Source organism: Rhipicephalus sanguineus, chromosome 1 (genome assembly GCF_013339695.2).
Source record: "Rhipicephalus sanguineus isolate Rsan-2018 chromosome 1, BIME_Rsan_1.4, whole genome shotgun sequence".
NCBI lineage: Eukaryota > Metazoa > Arthropoda > Arachnida > Ixodida > Ixodidae > Rhipicephalus > Rhipicephalus sanguineus.
In genome coordinates this window covers 298,046,638-298,063,297 of record NC_051176.1, presented here as the reverse complement: position 1 = coordinate 298,063,297, position 16,660 = coordinate 298,046,638, and positions in this window count along the sequence as shown.

Here is a 16,660-nt window from a genome sequence, read left to right as displayed (position 1 = left end):
GTGTCGACGTGCGCTCACCTGCAGCTGCGGACGATCAGCGGCAACGCAGTGCCCTACCTGCTGGAGGAAGTGACGCTGGCGGACGTGAGCCGCATGTACCCGCCGCCGTTCCCGCCGCCCCCATACCAGGACAAAGCGACGGACGCCCGCATGCAGTGAAGGAAACAGTTCGGTCGGTTAGTGCGCGTACCAGATCCGCGTGAAGAGCCTGGTTTGTCGTGTGAAAAAATGCAGTGTTTATTTGCTCGCATGTTACAATTGAGAAGAGCGGACAATGTCTTGTCTTCATGTTCCTCCTCCCTCTGCAACCGCGTTGCTTAGCTATTATTAGATTGATTGCATTGCGGATCTGCAGGCACCACGCTCGTGGTGCATATTCGCCATAGAGAGCAAATGGAATAATTATACGGAAGATCGTTAATGTAACAGCCTTTTCTTTCATATCTCATGGAAAGTTTTTTTCAGTGACGTTCTGTCGTTCAATATTATGTGCATGTGGTGCTTGCCTATTTCTCTTGCCTTGTTCATTCGATTTGCCTGCGATAGCGCAATACTGTCGTTATGTCACTAGCTAGTCAAATTTGCCTGCTGTGCTCCATATATTAAATAACGGCGCCTGGCATGCTACGCATGTCGAAATAATGATGAAACGTTATTGCTTGTCTCAATGGAAAACACACTGAGTGCCGTTCATATTACTGAAGAGCCCACTCGGTTCTCATGGAGTTTGGGGAAATTTGAGCCGCTGTTTAAAAAGGACGTCTTCTACATTTTAAGTACTTCCCGCGCTCGCCTATCGACCATGCAAACCACTGCTTATCGCACTGACCTCCATCATGCGTAGCAGGCGCCGGGAAGTCAACCAAGGAAGCGATCTTGCGAAAAATGACGTTCTGTGAAAACATGCACGCCTGGCCAGGCGTGCATAGAGAATTTTTTCAGTGATAGGCCGGGACCGCCTCCGATATGGTGACTGATGATGATGACTTCACGGGTGCTTTTAATCAATAACATTAATTATGATAGTAATAATAAGTCTACTTGCGTCCCAGTGATCCTTCGTTTGAAAGGACAGTGACAGCAGGGAAGTCCGCCGCGGTGGATCAGTGGTTCAAGTGCTCGGCTGCTGACCCGAAAGTCGCGGGTTCGATCCCGGCCGCGGCGGTCGCATTTCGGTGGAGGCGAAATGGTTGAGGCCCGTGTACTGTGCGATGTCAGTGCACGTTAAAGAACACCAGATGGTCAAAATTTCGGGAGCTCTCCACTACGGCGTCCCTCATAATCATATCGTGGTTTTGGGACGTAAAACCCGTTAATATTACAAACAGCAGGGAATAAGGGCTTTATCAGCTTGTCGCTTCCCGTACGCTCGCGCTGAGTTTTAAGAGGAAAGTCAGGGCATCTCTGCAGGTATCCGCGCGTCGGTTTGACCCACCAGGTATTCCCACCCGTTGTTGCATGTCCCAAAAGCGCTTACTAAATGACTACGAGGATGATGGCAATAATAAATTAAATAACGGAGGACTACCGCAAAGATGAGCACGCCACGAAATAGGGCGAGAGAGTTGACAGCGATGTCTCGTGACAGGTATCACGTTTTTGTACGCATTGGTTATTCGTCAAGAACACAGGCACGATAGTGGGACGCATTTTCAAGAAGCATCTGTATATCTAAATTCCTCAATAGCAAAACTAAGAATATTTTGAGAATACGTCAGCAGTTATTTTACAAAGCGATTGAAGCCTTTAAAAATTCGTATGTATGATGATAAAAGTACGTATACATCGCACTTCTGTGCTATACGTGGTACGCATATGGGCGCCCTAATGTTGTTCAACCCTATCCGTACGCAGAAGATTTTAGATGCTAAAGAACTGGCGAGCCTTGTTAAAAAAGAGCGGCCAGTTATTTGCCTGTTGTTGCGCTTTCGCTCGCCATCGGCATTTGTAATCCAAAAGCTATACTCACTCATAGCTTTGTCTGTGCAAATCATATGCATGTCAGAAGTCATATGTATGTCACCGTTAGTTGTTCCATGCATTCCAACTGAGAAAGTAACGCTGGCCTTTCGCTAGTGCCATCACTGCATTGTACCATGGTGAACCAAACAGTTTTATTTTTGTTTTTTGTTTTTTTTTCATGTCGCATGATCTCACACGAACACATAGGCAGCGGAAGATGTAGACCGCAATGATGCCACGGCGTCTGCGACGCATCCGTTGGCGCCTGCGAACGAAGCAGATAGGATGACACCACCACACCACTCTCTTTCACCAGACTGCCGCGCCATCTCGGGACGGGAGATGGAAACGACAGCGGTGCGGCATCAGGGCCGCTGTTATTTACTAGCGATGCCTCCGCTCGGTTCTACGCCAGTCTTGTCATCCAGCGCTCGCGACCAGTTGTTGACAAATGTGGGAATACCGTCGCTATCTGATAACTCAAAAGGTTTTAGGATCAGAAAAAGGCATTGGCCCAATTGCCGAATTCACACAATATCACGTTAGTAAGTGCTGTTCGCCTTTATACTGTCGTGTTTGCAAATTATACGCCGAACATCCCGATTGGTGAACGTCCAATCTTACGAAAAATTATTTCGCAAAAAGTTTTTTTAGAGACCCAATGACCGTGTTCACGAAAACACACACACACACATATAGGCGGGAGCACAGGGGAAGGGGGGGCAGGGGGGCGGCCGCCCCCCCCTAGTCACCTAAGAGGGGGGCGCAAAATCTGCCCCATACATTGACCCCCCTAGTCCCCTAAGAGGGGGAGGGGGCGCAAAATCTGCCTCGTACATTGATTCGTAAGGGGGGGGGGGCGCTGCGATGAACCTTCGCACCCCCCCCCCTTATGGGAAACCCTGCGCACGCCTATGCACACACACACACACACACAGATGAAGAATTGTTGAACACGGGGTGTTCAAGAATTTTTAATCTCTTCAAGCGTCCATCTACTCCTGAACTTTTGCCTCATTTGAAACACACACTCACGCACACAAATGGTCGAGTGTTTACAGTGCTCGGCTGCTGAACAAAAAGAAAGTCGCTGGATTCGATCCCTGCGGCGGCGGTCGCAGTTTGATAAAGGCGAAATGCTAGAGGCCCGTGTATTGTGCGATGTCAAAGCACGTTAAAGAAGGTGGTCGAAATTATCCCGAGCCCTCCAATACGGCGAGCCTCATGCTCATCTCTTAGTCCTGGCACGTAAAACACGGTTTTTCCCGCGGAATTGTTCGTGAGATCGTATGTCAGCTGATCGTGACGCTGGGTAAATCACCTGCAAAGGCGACGCAAAGCTTTTCGTTCGTCAGCGGTCTTCTGATTGGCCGGCCGCCTTCACTAATGATATTTCCAGCATCGAAGTTAGCTGAAATATTCCGTTACGAACAGCTGAAGTGTTAGAGCTTTTTCTATCTCTCTCTCTCTCTCTTTTTACGTGTATGTATGAGTGCAGATTTTCAAGCCGAATTTCAAAAGAAGCTCGTAAGCTACATTTTTTAATGAAAAAAAAAATTGTAGCCATTCCTGATTCCGGACATATTAGTGAAGCCCCGCCACGGTGGTCTAGTGGTTATGGCGCTCGACTGCTGACCCGAAGGTCGCGGGATCGAATCCCGGCCGCGGCGGCTGCATTTTCGATGGAGGCGAAAATGTTTGAGGCCCGTGTACTTAGATTTAGGTGCACGTTAAAGAACCCCAGGTGGTCGAAATTTCCGGAGCCCTCCACTACGGCGTCTCTCATAATCATATGGTGGTTTTGGGACGTTAAACCCCAGATATTATTACATATTAGTGAAGGCGAGCATCCAATGGAAAAGATCGCTTACGAACAAAACGCTTCGCAAATTCGGCACCAGGTTCTATGTTGATCGAAGTAGCAAGGTGTTGTACGCCTTCATTTATTACACTTTTTTTGGCGAGACTTCTGCTTGAGGCACTGCGGCTTCCCTTGGTGGAAAAGCGAAACCATGGTGGTTTAAAGCACTCTTAGATATGGTTGTCTGCTACGAAGAACGGATTTAGAGCTAGATGTAATGGGCATATCGTCATCTTTAGCGATGGTATGAATACCAATAAGTATTTGGATTAAGAGTGCGGGCTTAAGCCGTTTGTTAAATGTTGATGTTAGAGTAACAGCCCAAGGGACGGGATGAAAGTGAAGAAAGACGAACGAAGCCCCGCAAAGCGCCATGGTACGTTTGGAGGCGCACACACACTTCACAGCTGCAACTGCCAACAAACATTTCTCTGCCTGACACTAATGCTATGTCGGCTGTAGATCGACGTAGCACTCATCAACTCATACAGCTCTCGCATTGGAATGCCGGATTCGCCCATGTGCGCTATGAAGAGACGATGGATCACATCTTGTGCCGCTGTCCCCAATTTGACCCACATCGCCAGATTCTCCAGTGTGCCTTGAGCAGCCCTTTTAAATGCGAAGCATTTCTTAGCGAACCTTTGGCACTTTGAGCGTTTCTATCTACGTATCTATCTATCTATCTATCTAGCCGCCTACGTCTGGGTGCTCTCATGATCGCCTCCTTAACTTGGTGTAGACAAAAATTGGCATGGGAGGGCAAGAGGATTTGACGAATCTGACTGTCGGGTCATGACATGAATAACCCGAAAATCCTGTCGTGTACGTCGTCAAACCTTTTCCTCCAGACACGTGTGGCACATACCCGTTTACCACGGGCCACGGTGTACGAGTATGCGCCACAGGTGATTGACAGTTTATATCTACCCAGGAACGCCGAGAACAGACATTGGTAACTTAAATATGAGAGCGTTAAGAAAAACCGACATCGGCAGCGTTGACCCGACGAATGGAAAGAATGAAAATTAGGATCCCAGCAGGAATCGAACCCAAGCATTCTGCGTGGCGATCAGGTATTCTACCACAGAGCCACGCCAGGTATATAAACTGGTTTATAAAAACAGCCTATGCAGGCGTAATGTCGGTGTAACATCAATTGTGGTTATGGTGCTGGCTATCTAATTTTGCAAGAAAGCAATAAACAATACATGATACTCCTACCATGTGTACTCCTGCGATACAGGCGTCATATCAGATTAACGTCTGTGGTTCCAGTGTTGGCTCCGCTTTTATAGCTGGCTAATAAACATTACATTTGTTTTCCTATGATTCAGCAAGCCATATTGAAGCATTGTTCGACCCGGAGGAACACATTAACGATTGTTACGTATGATATTGATATCATCGCACTGTAAAGTGCACTTAGGCCGCCAGAACTACGCAGTGTCCACTCCATTTCTTACGAGGCTGGGCGATGGCCTCATACTGACCGAGAATGATGCTGGATTGAGTGACAGCCGCTTTGTAGACTAGGCTACATACAACCAGGTAGTCTACGAATACGACAAGCGCCATCCACTGATGTTGGTCTACGTAGCACTATCCAGGCCTACCAGCCTCGACGCCCTATAACTCACGAACGCGAAGGGTGACTATAGGTTCTGACATGTCGCCGGCTCTATCGACAGACAATTTGTCGACGAAATGACCGAGGCATCCACGATTTCCAACTGCTATACTATGCCTCATACTTCACTACACATGGACCCCTCGTCACCGCGATCACTACCGAATCCAATAACAAGTCATGACCAGCTGCTTGTGCTCACTGATTACGGTGATGATGACCTTGTTCAAGAACTGTCAAGAACTTCTTCCACACATTCACACGGGTTCGTGAAACGTGCGTGCGTTCTCCATCATAAGTGACAAGTACAAGCACTACATAACACCTTACCGCTTCTGGTGTTGGTTATACCCACGTTGCCGTTGGTTATATAACACATATGCGGCTCTTCAATATATATGTGTGCGTATAAAATTTATACAAATCTATAGCGTCAATTTGCAACGTTTCGCTTCCCGCCGCATGCTTCGCATAACATCGACTCCCATGGCACGTAGGATCTGCCGAATTTTTTTTGCATGCAGTTCTTGAAGGCCGCTGACGGACGTGATCACTTCTAAACACACTGCTCAAGTTTTCTCTCGCTCCCTCTCTCTTTTACACCCCTATTCCCATCCACACGTGTAAGGTATACCATATTGGACATAGTCTTGCCAACTTCCCTGCCTATCCTGCATTCCCTCTCTCTCTCTGACACACAGGTGTACACACACACCACGTGTACACACCACGTGTACACACGCACCACGTGGTGCGCGCGCGCGCACCAGGCCCGTAGCCAGGAATTTTTTTCGGGGGGCCCACTTGCTGAAAGCCTTGACTATTTGAGAAAAACGCCTATTTTCATGATTTATTTTCGATAAAACACCATGTGTCATCAAAATTTCGGGGGCGCGGGGGGAGGGGGGGCGAGCTTCCTGACCCCCTTTTGGCTACGGGCCTGACACACACACAGGAGGTCGAAGTTAATACGGAGCCCCCTGCTACGATGTGCCTCAGTATTATGCAGGGCGTTTCAAGAAAGGTGTCCGAAAATCCTAAAAAAAGAACGGAAATGCGATATTTATCGAACATTTTAAGATGACTAGATACAATCATTACGGCAGTAATTAAATAATTAAATTAATTATTCATTTAATTAGTGGAGACAGGCGGTCGGGTCAAATGGGAGAAGTGGACCGTTTCCTGCAAAAAGCCCATTGCCATTTTGAGATTTCCAAAAAGCGACGGCTGGTAATTTTTACAGAGTAATGAAATCCGACCGATTTCGGCGGCGATATCCTGACTTAAACGCAGAAGAGCGCAACTGCCGCACTTTTCAGAGAGATCCGGAATGAGCGAGCGTCGTTATATCAAGCACGGGTCCACTTCACGTGTGCGTGCTGCGCTGGTGATAACAATAGCTCACATAGCGCACGTAGGCTAACGAATGCAGAAGAACGAACACCACTCTAATCGTTTAAGGAAAGAGTGACTTCATTCTGGTCGTCTGCTACTTGCGCTCGTCGGCGCTTCGGTTTCGGTTTCGCTGGTGAATTTGCTTACTTCGTATTAATTACCACACGCCGCTTTTTGAAAATCTCAAAGTGGCAGCGGGCTCTTGGCATGAAGGACTTCAATTCTCCCATTTGATCCGACCTCGTATTTCCTCTAATTAAAAAGCTAATTACTTTTAGCTCCATAATTGATGATGTCATGATTGCGTATAGTCATCTTAAGATGCCTGCTGCTGCGAAAAAAGTAAGTATGAAGGCAGCGAGCAAATATCCAATTTCCTTTACTTTTGAGGATTGTCGGACAACTTTCTTGAAACCCCCTGTATAGCTTTTTCGCACGCATAACTCTAGCGTTCAGGTTAATTTGTTAAGGCCTTAGATCCAAGGAACAAGCGCTGCTTCACTATCAGGAAAGACCGTATGTAGTGCTGATTAAAGCTAAATTGCGTTATCCAGAACCAACTGTTAGAAAGAATACAAATTATCCTTCTTATAGCCTCTGATCAGGGCTGGAACGACCAGCTGCGATAGCTGGTCATGATAAATGAAATAATAACACAATTGAGCATCATGATACACTATTGAAGCGTATGACACAGAGAACTTTCTTCCCTACTTCGATAAGCAAGCGACGGTGCTTCCTTCACTAGCAAGCCCTTCAACGTATTCCTAAAATATCTGTTAAAAACAAAACAAGAACAAAAAAGAAATCAAATAATACAAATTGTTGTCCGGATTCAGTACCGTTATAATTTTTCCTGAAAATTGATACACCGGAAGAGATTATGATTCATTTAGCGTAATTTGCTGTTTCAACTCAACTGCAACACAAAGTGTATATTTTGTAACACTATACTCATTTGAGAAAGTTCAGTCACATCAGTGAAGACTTCTCGCGACTTCTTTCACGTGAGGTGTCCTCGCTAGAAAGCTCAGCATCTACTTCGCTTTAACGAAGGAAGCGCCCTGAGAATGAGTGAGCGCTACAACGTCCTTAGTTCATTAGGCCCAAATGCCTGTTCACCGCGTTTCAACATTTCCACAGATGGAAGGCAGAAATAATTTGCGCATTGTCTCCTGATAAACTTTTAAGATCAAGTCCTCTCAGTTCAAATGTTGTCAGACGAAGAATTTTGATTTCGGCAATATTTCACGACGACCTACGTCCACTAATGATCGAGCTACATCTCAGGAAACCGCTTTTTATATGCGGACACGGCCATTATCTTCGTAGCATTTGAAGCCAAATTTTTTTTTTTTTTGCGCCTGCATTATAACGATAGTGACGCACGTGTTAAATAAACTGCTATTTCTAGCCTAAAATGAGAGGCAGATGACAATATTTTAATTGGATGTCTATACAGAAAGATAAAATAATGAGGAAATGAGCAAAACAAAAGAAGTAACTGAGCGCACGTGGTCACACACACACACACGCGCGCACACACACACACACACACACACACACACACACACACACACACACACACACACACACACACACACACACACACACACACACACACACACACACACACACACACACACACACACACACACACACACACACACACACACACACACACACACACACACACACACACACACACACACACAAAAGGGGGGTTATTGAAAGTATTAATTGTGCTCTAACGTGACTGATAATCTGCCGAAAAAAGCCTGCCTTATCGCTCCAGTTTCTCCACCTTTATTAGGCTTAGTGGTATTCATGTATTCAACATTTTATTAAAGCCTTTATTTCTGGCTAGTTTGCTGTGGGACCTTACGCAGCGCATTTCCAATGTTCGCTTTAGTATTATCAGAGAGGTCGCATCAGTAATAGATATGTATAAAACCCGCATACTTTCTGCGTTTCCTCACTTTCACCAACATCTGATTTGCTAAATATGTCTTTCATCGCTGTAGCATAGCGAGAGGCTGCGTTATTGTGTTGCGTTCTGAAATATTCACAAATTTGGCTAGATGTCTCAGTTCCTCACAGGTCACCTTATATTCACAGTGCAGCTAGTTTTTATACGAGAATGTTAAGTTAGATGGTTCATAAGTTTAATGCAAAAGTATCTGAACATGTTAGTCTATCAAAAGGGGGAAGTTTACTGCAGTCTAATCACATCGATAGAACTTATTTGTTTGTTTATTTATTTATTTCTCTTTCATTTTTTAGTAAAATTTTGGCTGGGTTTAGGCTTGTTTGCCACTCATCAGGCCTCTAAGTTACGGAGTTTGTCTCTTGATTTATAACTCCTTGAACGTTTCTGGAGTAAATCGTTAGTGAACAAATTATCGCGTTAACAGTAGCATACGGGGCTGAACAGCCGTATGTATGAAAAATAGGACATGTTTACTAGCGAAAAAAAAAAGACGTGGACGAGAAGAAGGAATAGTAAACATGTTCGCTGGTAAACATGTCCTATTATTCACGTTACCCACTAGCCCAACTTTCCGCCTTAAATGTATGTATGAAAAAAACAGACAGACTACATTCGTACCGCAGACTAGAATTTATGCATAAGAAAATTGCTTTGGACGTGCAGAAATTGTTTTCGCTTTTGAATTCGCGACTAAATCGATCTAATTATGCCTCTTTCCGACCAGACGATTAATCGACAAACCATCGATTTCGTAACGATGTTTACTCTTTCTCTGAATGTTTTGGGCAAGATGATAGATTTGCTCTTTAGTTTTTATTTTATTTTTGTAAGTGCAATGGTGTAGGTTATACGGACTCCTGAAACAGATTTTAAAGGTAGCATATGTTCCCACAACGTGCGTTCACGTTTCGGTGGCGATGAATAGTTTATCTGACAATAGTAGAAAAAACATTTCTTCCGAAATTTTCGAGAACACCCCACTAAATCTCGCATGTAACTAAATCCTAAGAAAAGTGACGGGCACGCCACTCCTCTGAAGCAGCAACGCTCTTGTAAACTCCCTCATTGATTACTTCCAGTTTGTACTCTCGATGATGAATACCCACCTTTCAAAGAACCGTCCTTCCGTACACAAATCACGTCATTAACAGTCACAAAATCAGTCTGCTCAACTTCCCTATTTTTAAATATTGACCCCAGAAATTACACTATTCACCACTTGCCCAACATATTTCTTAAATGTATACGTAGTGGGTAGCTAAGTACATATGAGTAATCTTCAACAAATTACCGAATACGTGCACTGTTCCCACAGAGCGCAAGACCACGATAATAAACCCGATACATAAATCAGGCAGTAAAACTCTTGTTGCAAGTCACAGACTGGCGTCACTTTTTAGAACTGTAAGTAGACTAGTAGAAAATGTAATACTAAACACATAACAATATTAATGAGCACTAACAGACAATAATGATTGAGCTACATTGTCTGTTGGTGCTCATTAATATTGTGTATAACAAAGAAAAAAACGAGCCATTAAGACTTCCACTTCTTTCCTTTAACACATAACAAGATACTTGGAAGTACATCATATATTGTCATCTGCGCAGTACGGATTGCGTATGAGCCTCTCAACAATCGCTCAACCATTAGATCTAATGTGTGATGTAGTCCGGGGTATTGATAATCATAAGCAAACTGATAATCTTTTACATTTCTTTAAAAAGTTGATGCCTCTCACATAGCAAACTAATAAGCAAATTAAATCTATAGCACTCGGACAATGTCAAGTTGTCTAGTGGATTAAAAATCACCGATGACCATTTGTACGAATATGTGACTCTGCATCTCCATTAACACGTTACTAACACGTTATTGAACCTAAAACCAAAAAAAAAACAGAATTAAGGCATCATCGTACTAGTGGGGCCAAGCCTGAAGGAAGTGCTGAGCAGGACGACCTTGTTTGTGTCTGTTTATTTTTCTCTTTCTTTTTCTCTCTCTCTCTCTATTTCTCGCTTCCTCTTTCTTTCTTCCCTTCCTTTCTCTCTATTTCTTTCTATGCTATGCTTTGCTCTCTCTCCCCACCTTTATAGCCAAGGTGGCCGCATTTTGGATTTCGTAAGCAAGCTTAAACGCCCGCGTGTTGAAATTTCTGTGCATGTTAATAACTGAAGCCTGTTTCCACTCGGCAGCTGCGGTGGCGCCTGTAAGTATTCAGGCAAAATTGAGAAACATTTGTTAATTGGCTTCGCAGTTCGAGAGAATATCTGGTTAGGTGCACGGATACTATCTTTCTCATTTCAAGATTCGTCGTGGCCGTTCTAGTAATTCAGTTGATTTTTTTCATCCGGCAGATGGTCCTGTTGTAATCCATGTACTTGCAGTGCAGCCGTTTGAATAGGTAGAAAATATAGCCTCCTGAGCAAGAGCACCAGCTCAGTTATTACTTATTGAAATCAAGGGCCTTGAAAACGTATAGAATACACACTGCACAAACGCAAGCCGCTCGGGTTCCCGTGAACGTCGCAGGTCTGTTGCATCGGCCGCTTCTTTTTTCGCTCGTTGTTCGGGCACCCAACGACGGCGCGGTGCCACTCGGACGAATTTTTATACACTGCACTACCGTTCCGAGTATGCGGCAAGCAAGCAGCTGAGACCGCTACTTTCTAAGAGCTCCGAAAGCACTGACACAAGCGAACACGCGACGCAAGCACGGCTATCACCTCCCGCCATCAGCAGCTCCCGCCGTCGTCTGCACCACCAGGCGGCGCCTGGTGTCGAGAGTAGCGGCGCGGCTGACTATACAGACCAGATATGAAATCTGGTCTGTACTATACAAGGCTATGCTATGCTCTGCTAGCGTGCCTGGATAGCCGAGTGGTTACGATGCTCGCCTTCGTATCGTGAGTACGCGGGTTCGAACCCTGCTTCTTCAAGAAATTTTCTTCGCCGAGAATTTCTCTCTTTCTCTCTTTTTCTTTCTCTCTGTACTCGTTCTCTCACCCACCAGAGTTATTGCATCCCACGCTGGACAAATCGGCGCACGCGTTCTGGGAGCGAAGCAGAATGTGAAGGGGACGAAGATAGCGAGCGTGGGTTCATTTTCTGTCGACGCGAAACGGCATAACGAAACGCTTAACAGCTCCGCTGCAAAAGCTATGAGATACACGTCACAATCTTGAAGCCCAGTAATAAAAATTACAGAAATGTTAAATAATAAGGAATGTAATAGAAAATTAAGCAAACGCGTTAATGTCAAGCGATGTTCTCTATACATACGATTTTACGTAAGACACATGGGCGCCGCCACCTTGGACCGTTTTCATGCGCATGCGTCTACCGCAGCGCTGTTCGTTTATTTGTTAAGGGTACAAAACGGCAATATGGTGGCACCGAAACAGGTCCGTAAAATAGTCTATATATAGCAATCAGCGCGTGATTTTGCTGTGTTCGTCGTCTGTGCGTCGATGCCGCCGCTCGCACGGACGATCGGAAGCTGTTACGCGTATTTAATCACGCGACCGCTGTGGAGCGACTGTTGGTGTGGCGGCAACCAGGTTTTCAGGTATCGAGGCCGAAAAACTATATGCATAAAATGCGGCGATCGAAAACGAACGGCTCGGGCTGGCGATAGGGGCAGCACCTCAGGCGCCCAGTTATATTCAAGCCTGCCACGAACCAAGACACGTATGGCGTGCTGCTTGCAGGACTTCAAGCATCGAGAGAACTTTCAAGCATCACGTGACATTGCTTTATGAAGGCTGGTTGGGCGTCACATCATGCTACTTCCCAGACTTCTCTTTCCTTCGTGTTTGCTACCGTGTGCAGTCAACGGAGAGATTTTTTTTTTTCGTCACGTTTCAAGTGTTAACTGCGGCTCTATAGATGACGCGCTTTCTCTTACACCCGTACATAGTGCACGAAGTTTAATATTTCCATGCACGTTCACGAAATAATCTCGCGCTAAAATCGACCGTAAAATTGGTTCAGCTAGTACTAATTCCCGAGATAATATATTACGGAAGGCCGTAGTTCAAAGCAAAAGATCACTCACGAGATCAAAGCTTTATGAACGGGACCTCTGTTTTTTATTTATTTATTTATTTATTTACTTTTTTGCCTATGGTGGACACTTCCGATTACTCACGACGACGACAAATTTGTTTACGAACATATATAGAGCGCGTCACGCAGTGTATTACTTGAATGCGGTGAACTGTGAGTTCACGTAGGAACGACAACAGAAACTTGCTCAACGAGCTGGCATTATCGCTTATTCCCTGCCAAACCATCATTATGAGGTGCTGACGTCCCACCGCGGTCTGACACAAGCTGCGACGCGGAAACGCAGAAAGAAGTCAATACAATAATACATATAATACCATCGAGCAAACAAGGAAACCTTGGAGCGTGTAACAAATGCTTTACCCGCCACGGTGGTCTAGTGGTTATGGTGCTCGACTGCTGACCCGAAGGTCGCGGGATCGAATCCCGGCCGTGGCGGACGTATTTTCGATGGAGGCGAAAATGCTAGAGGCCCGTGTACTTAGATTTAGGTGCACGTTGAAGAACCCCAGGGGGTCAAAATTTCCGGAGCCCTCCACTACGGCGTTTCTCATAGTCATACCGTGGTTTTGGGAAGTTAAACCCTTATATATACAGTTATTATTAGTAGTAGTAACAAAAGCTTCTCTTTGCGGACGCCAACGCGAATGCGTCTGCCTTTGAGGCATAGCAGTGAAGCCAATGACAATACTCGAAGGAGCCGACGAAAAAATTTCTGCCAATTTAGAAAACTTTCCAATCGCTCAATTACTGCTAAACGCTGGCTCTCCTCTCTGCGCAAACTTCGCCGCCGTGCATGAGGAAAACAAACGGTGGTTTCTGGTACAAGTAGCCTGACGATTATCAGAAACGCCGTGCTATCGTCTTCAGGTTTCTGCGTGTAGGGGAAGAAAATCTCATCTGCCCGACTATGGCGAAGCTACAACACGGCGAAGCTACCAGCGCAACTCATATGGATATTTCAGAAGGAAAGCATCGCAGTGGGGGAAAAATTGTCTTGGTATGCGATTTCGACGACGGAACCAATGCCTACTCAAAGCAGGGGAACACTGAATAAGGCAAATCAGTTCTGCGGAATCAATCAACTTCAGAGTAATTGCTATGTTTTTAACTCTGACTTTTTATTTATATATGTATATAATGCACGAAATACATGTACGTTATCGTACGAAATTAGGGGAATTGTCCTAGGGACTCGTCTTTTTGTATTATACACAACTAATGAAACCGAGAGACACTCTTTCCTTGGATGGTTTGACTTATTAAGCGCACGCAGACGAATACAAAAAGGGAAGGCAACAGCCCAGTTGTCGATTCTCTTGCACTCTTTCCTTGGCTTAATTAATTTTCTGCCTTCATTAGTTGTATATATGTACCTTATCGGGCACGCATATACGTACATAGGTGAGAAGAGTGTTGTTGCTAGAAAGTTGTTTCTAATTTCATTTTTTTCTTGTTTCACGCGATAGCGGTTACGGACACCAGTGGCGGCGGCGTACAACTAGGGCGCAAAAATTGGCTGCTGTGATCTCATAACAGTTTTCACTGTAACAAACATGTTACGGTGCTCGGCTGCTGACCCGAAGGTCGCGGGTTCGATCCCGGCCGCGGCGGTCGCATTTCGATGGAGGCGAAATGGTAGAGGCCCGTGTACCTAGATTTAGGTGCACGTTAAAGAACACCAGATGGTCGAAATTTCCGGAGCCCTCCACTACGGCGTCTCTCATAATCATATCGTGGTTTTGGGACGTAAAACCCCAGATATTATTATTATTACTGTAACAAACATCAGCGCCGAGAATGCCCTCTCCACGCTGGCCTGCGTGACAGGCTCGCAAAAGTCCACTTGCGTTAATATAAACAACATCTCTGGTTGCCACTGTTTTCGTCTTTCGCAGAATTTCAGCATATCTTTGCTTTGGACATCCTACCTGAGGTACGCACTAAAACTGTACCCTGAGATATGCATAATTGCTCACGTTGCATGACCTCAGTTGTTCTGGATTGCCAAGTTTTCTCGTTAACCGAAAAACGATTAAAAATTTTCGGTTTCACTCCGGAACGAAGATTAAGTTTCGGTTACGTATTCGTTCCGGAGAAAAATATTTTTTTCGTTTTTCGTTTTTGTTCCGTTCCGACACATTACTTAGATTTAGGTGTACATTAAGGAAACCCACGGGGCCGAAATTTCCGGAGCACTCCACTACGGCGTCCCTCATGATCATATCGTGGCTTTGGGATGTAAAACCCCAAGAATTATTATTATTATTATTATTATTATTATTATTATTATTATTATTATTATTATTATTATTATTATTATTATTATTATTATTATTATTATTATTATTATTATTATTCATAAATAACATTCCGCCTCTGTAGCGTATCGAACCGTCGAGCGTCTTCTCACTGCCTGTCCTTTTTCCTGTTTCTCTCCCTATCTCGTATTTCTTAACCCCTCCATCTTTTCCTCTTCTTTCAGGAAAAGAACAAGCGTCATTCGTGGGCGCCTAAAAGCCGCGAAGTTTTAGAGTTCTGCCTTGCTTTATAAGCTCATTTTTGCCGGCGAAGCAGAGCCCATCAGTGGTGACTTTCACAGAGGCTACCCGTAAAAGCTCTGTCTAGAGAGGCTGAGCTGCAGCTCCAGCGCGACCTTTCCCATTGTTTTCGGGCCGGTGTTCGTTGTGTGCAGGATTAACTTCACGAGTTCTTACCAGGAGCCAGATATTCAGTAGGAACTCAATCCTGTAGGAGAGCGCTCAAGAGCTAAGAGGAGGAAACGAAGCCCTGCGTGAGTGTGCGCGCCTTAGAGAACCCTTGAAAGTACTTTGCAACTATAAACCGGGGTTCTCTTCCCACTTTCAGGATGCTAAAACTTAATTCTTAAAGTAGCTAATTTAAAAAAAAATCTTCCGCTATCTTTCTGTATTGATCGACAGATGTTTCGGGCTCGCTATTTACAAAATCAATGGCGGCGGCACGACGCCGCGTGAGAAGTCTGCGCGGATACCTCGGTCGAGGACGCCACTGCGAGCACGTATAGCACGAGCGCGCGCTTCCGGCCACGTTCGCAGCGCTCTGCAACCGCCCGACTGAATGCGTGCGCGACACCCCTCACGCACTTGTTTCCTATGCATTAGCGAAGGATTCGTGGGCGCAGTAATGCTCGAGGTCGTGCTGTTCCTTCATCCGTAAACCAAGCTGCGACGACGCGCGCTCGAATCTACAAATGCACGTGAACCTTGCGATGTTAGACGCTAACAAAACAAAGCCACAGTTTCCTTCGTTATGCCGAATGAACAAGCCCAAGCTTGTATATGAGAGCAGGTGGGAATGTATGGACAGGTTTGTATGTATGGACATTTACTTTCCCCTTCTGGCAGAAAGCACACGTACAAGCGCTTGCACGTACGCATGTTCACTGTGGCAAATATTCTATCCAAGGTGAAGCCTACACTAAAAAAAAAACGCTCATTATTTACCCGCTAATTAGTGCTCAGTAATTAGCATGTTGAAGTTAGAACTGTCGACTAAACGCCGTAATAATATCTTGCGCAGTTTTTAGCAGTTTCTCTTGCGTTAGTACGGAAACTATGGTGTCTTCAAATTTTACCACTAATATTAATTCAAAAATTTCGGCAGATCACATGCATTGGGGGAACCAGGCCCGTAGCCGGGGGGGGGGGGGGGGGGGGACTAGAGGCTTGGGTTTCTCCGAAATTTCGGTGAAGGAAGTGTTTTTACCAA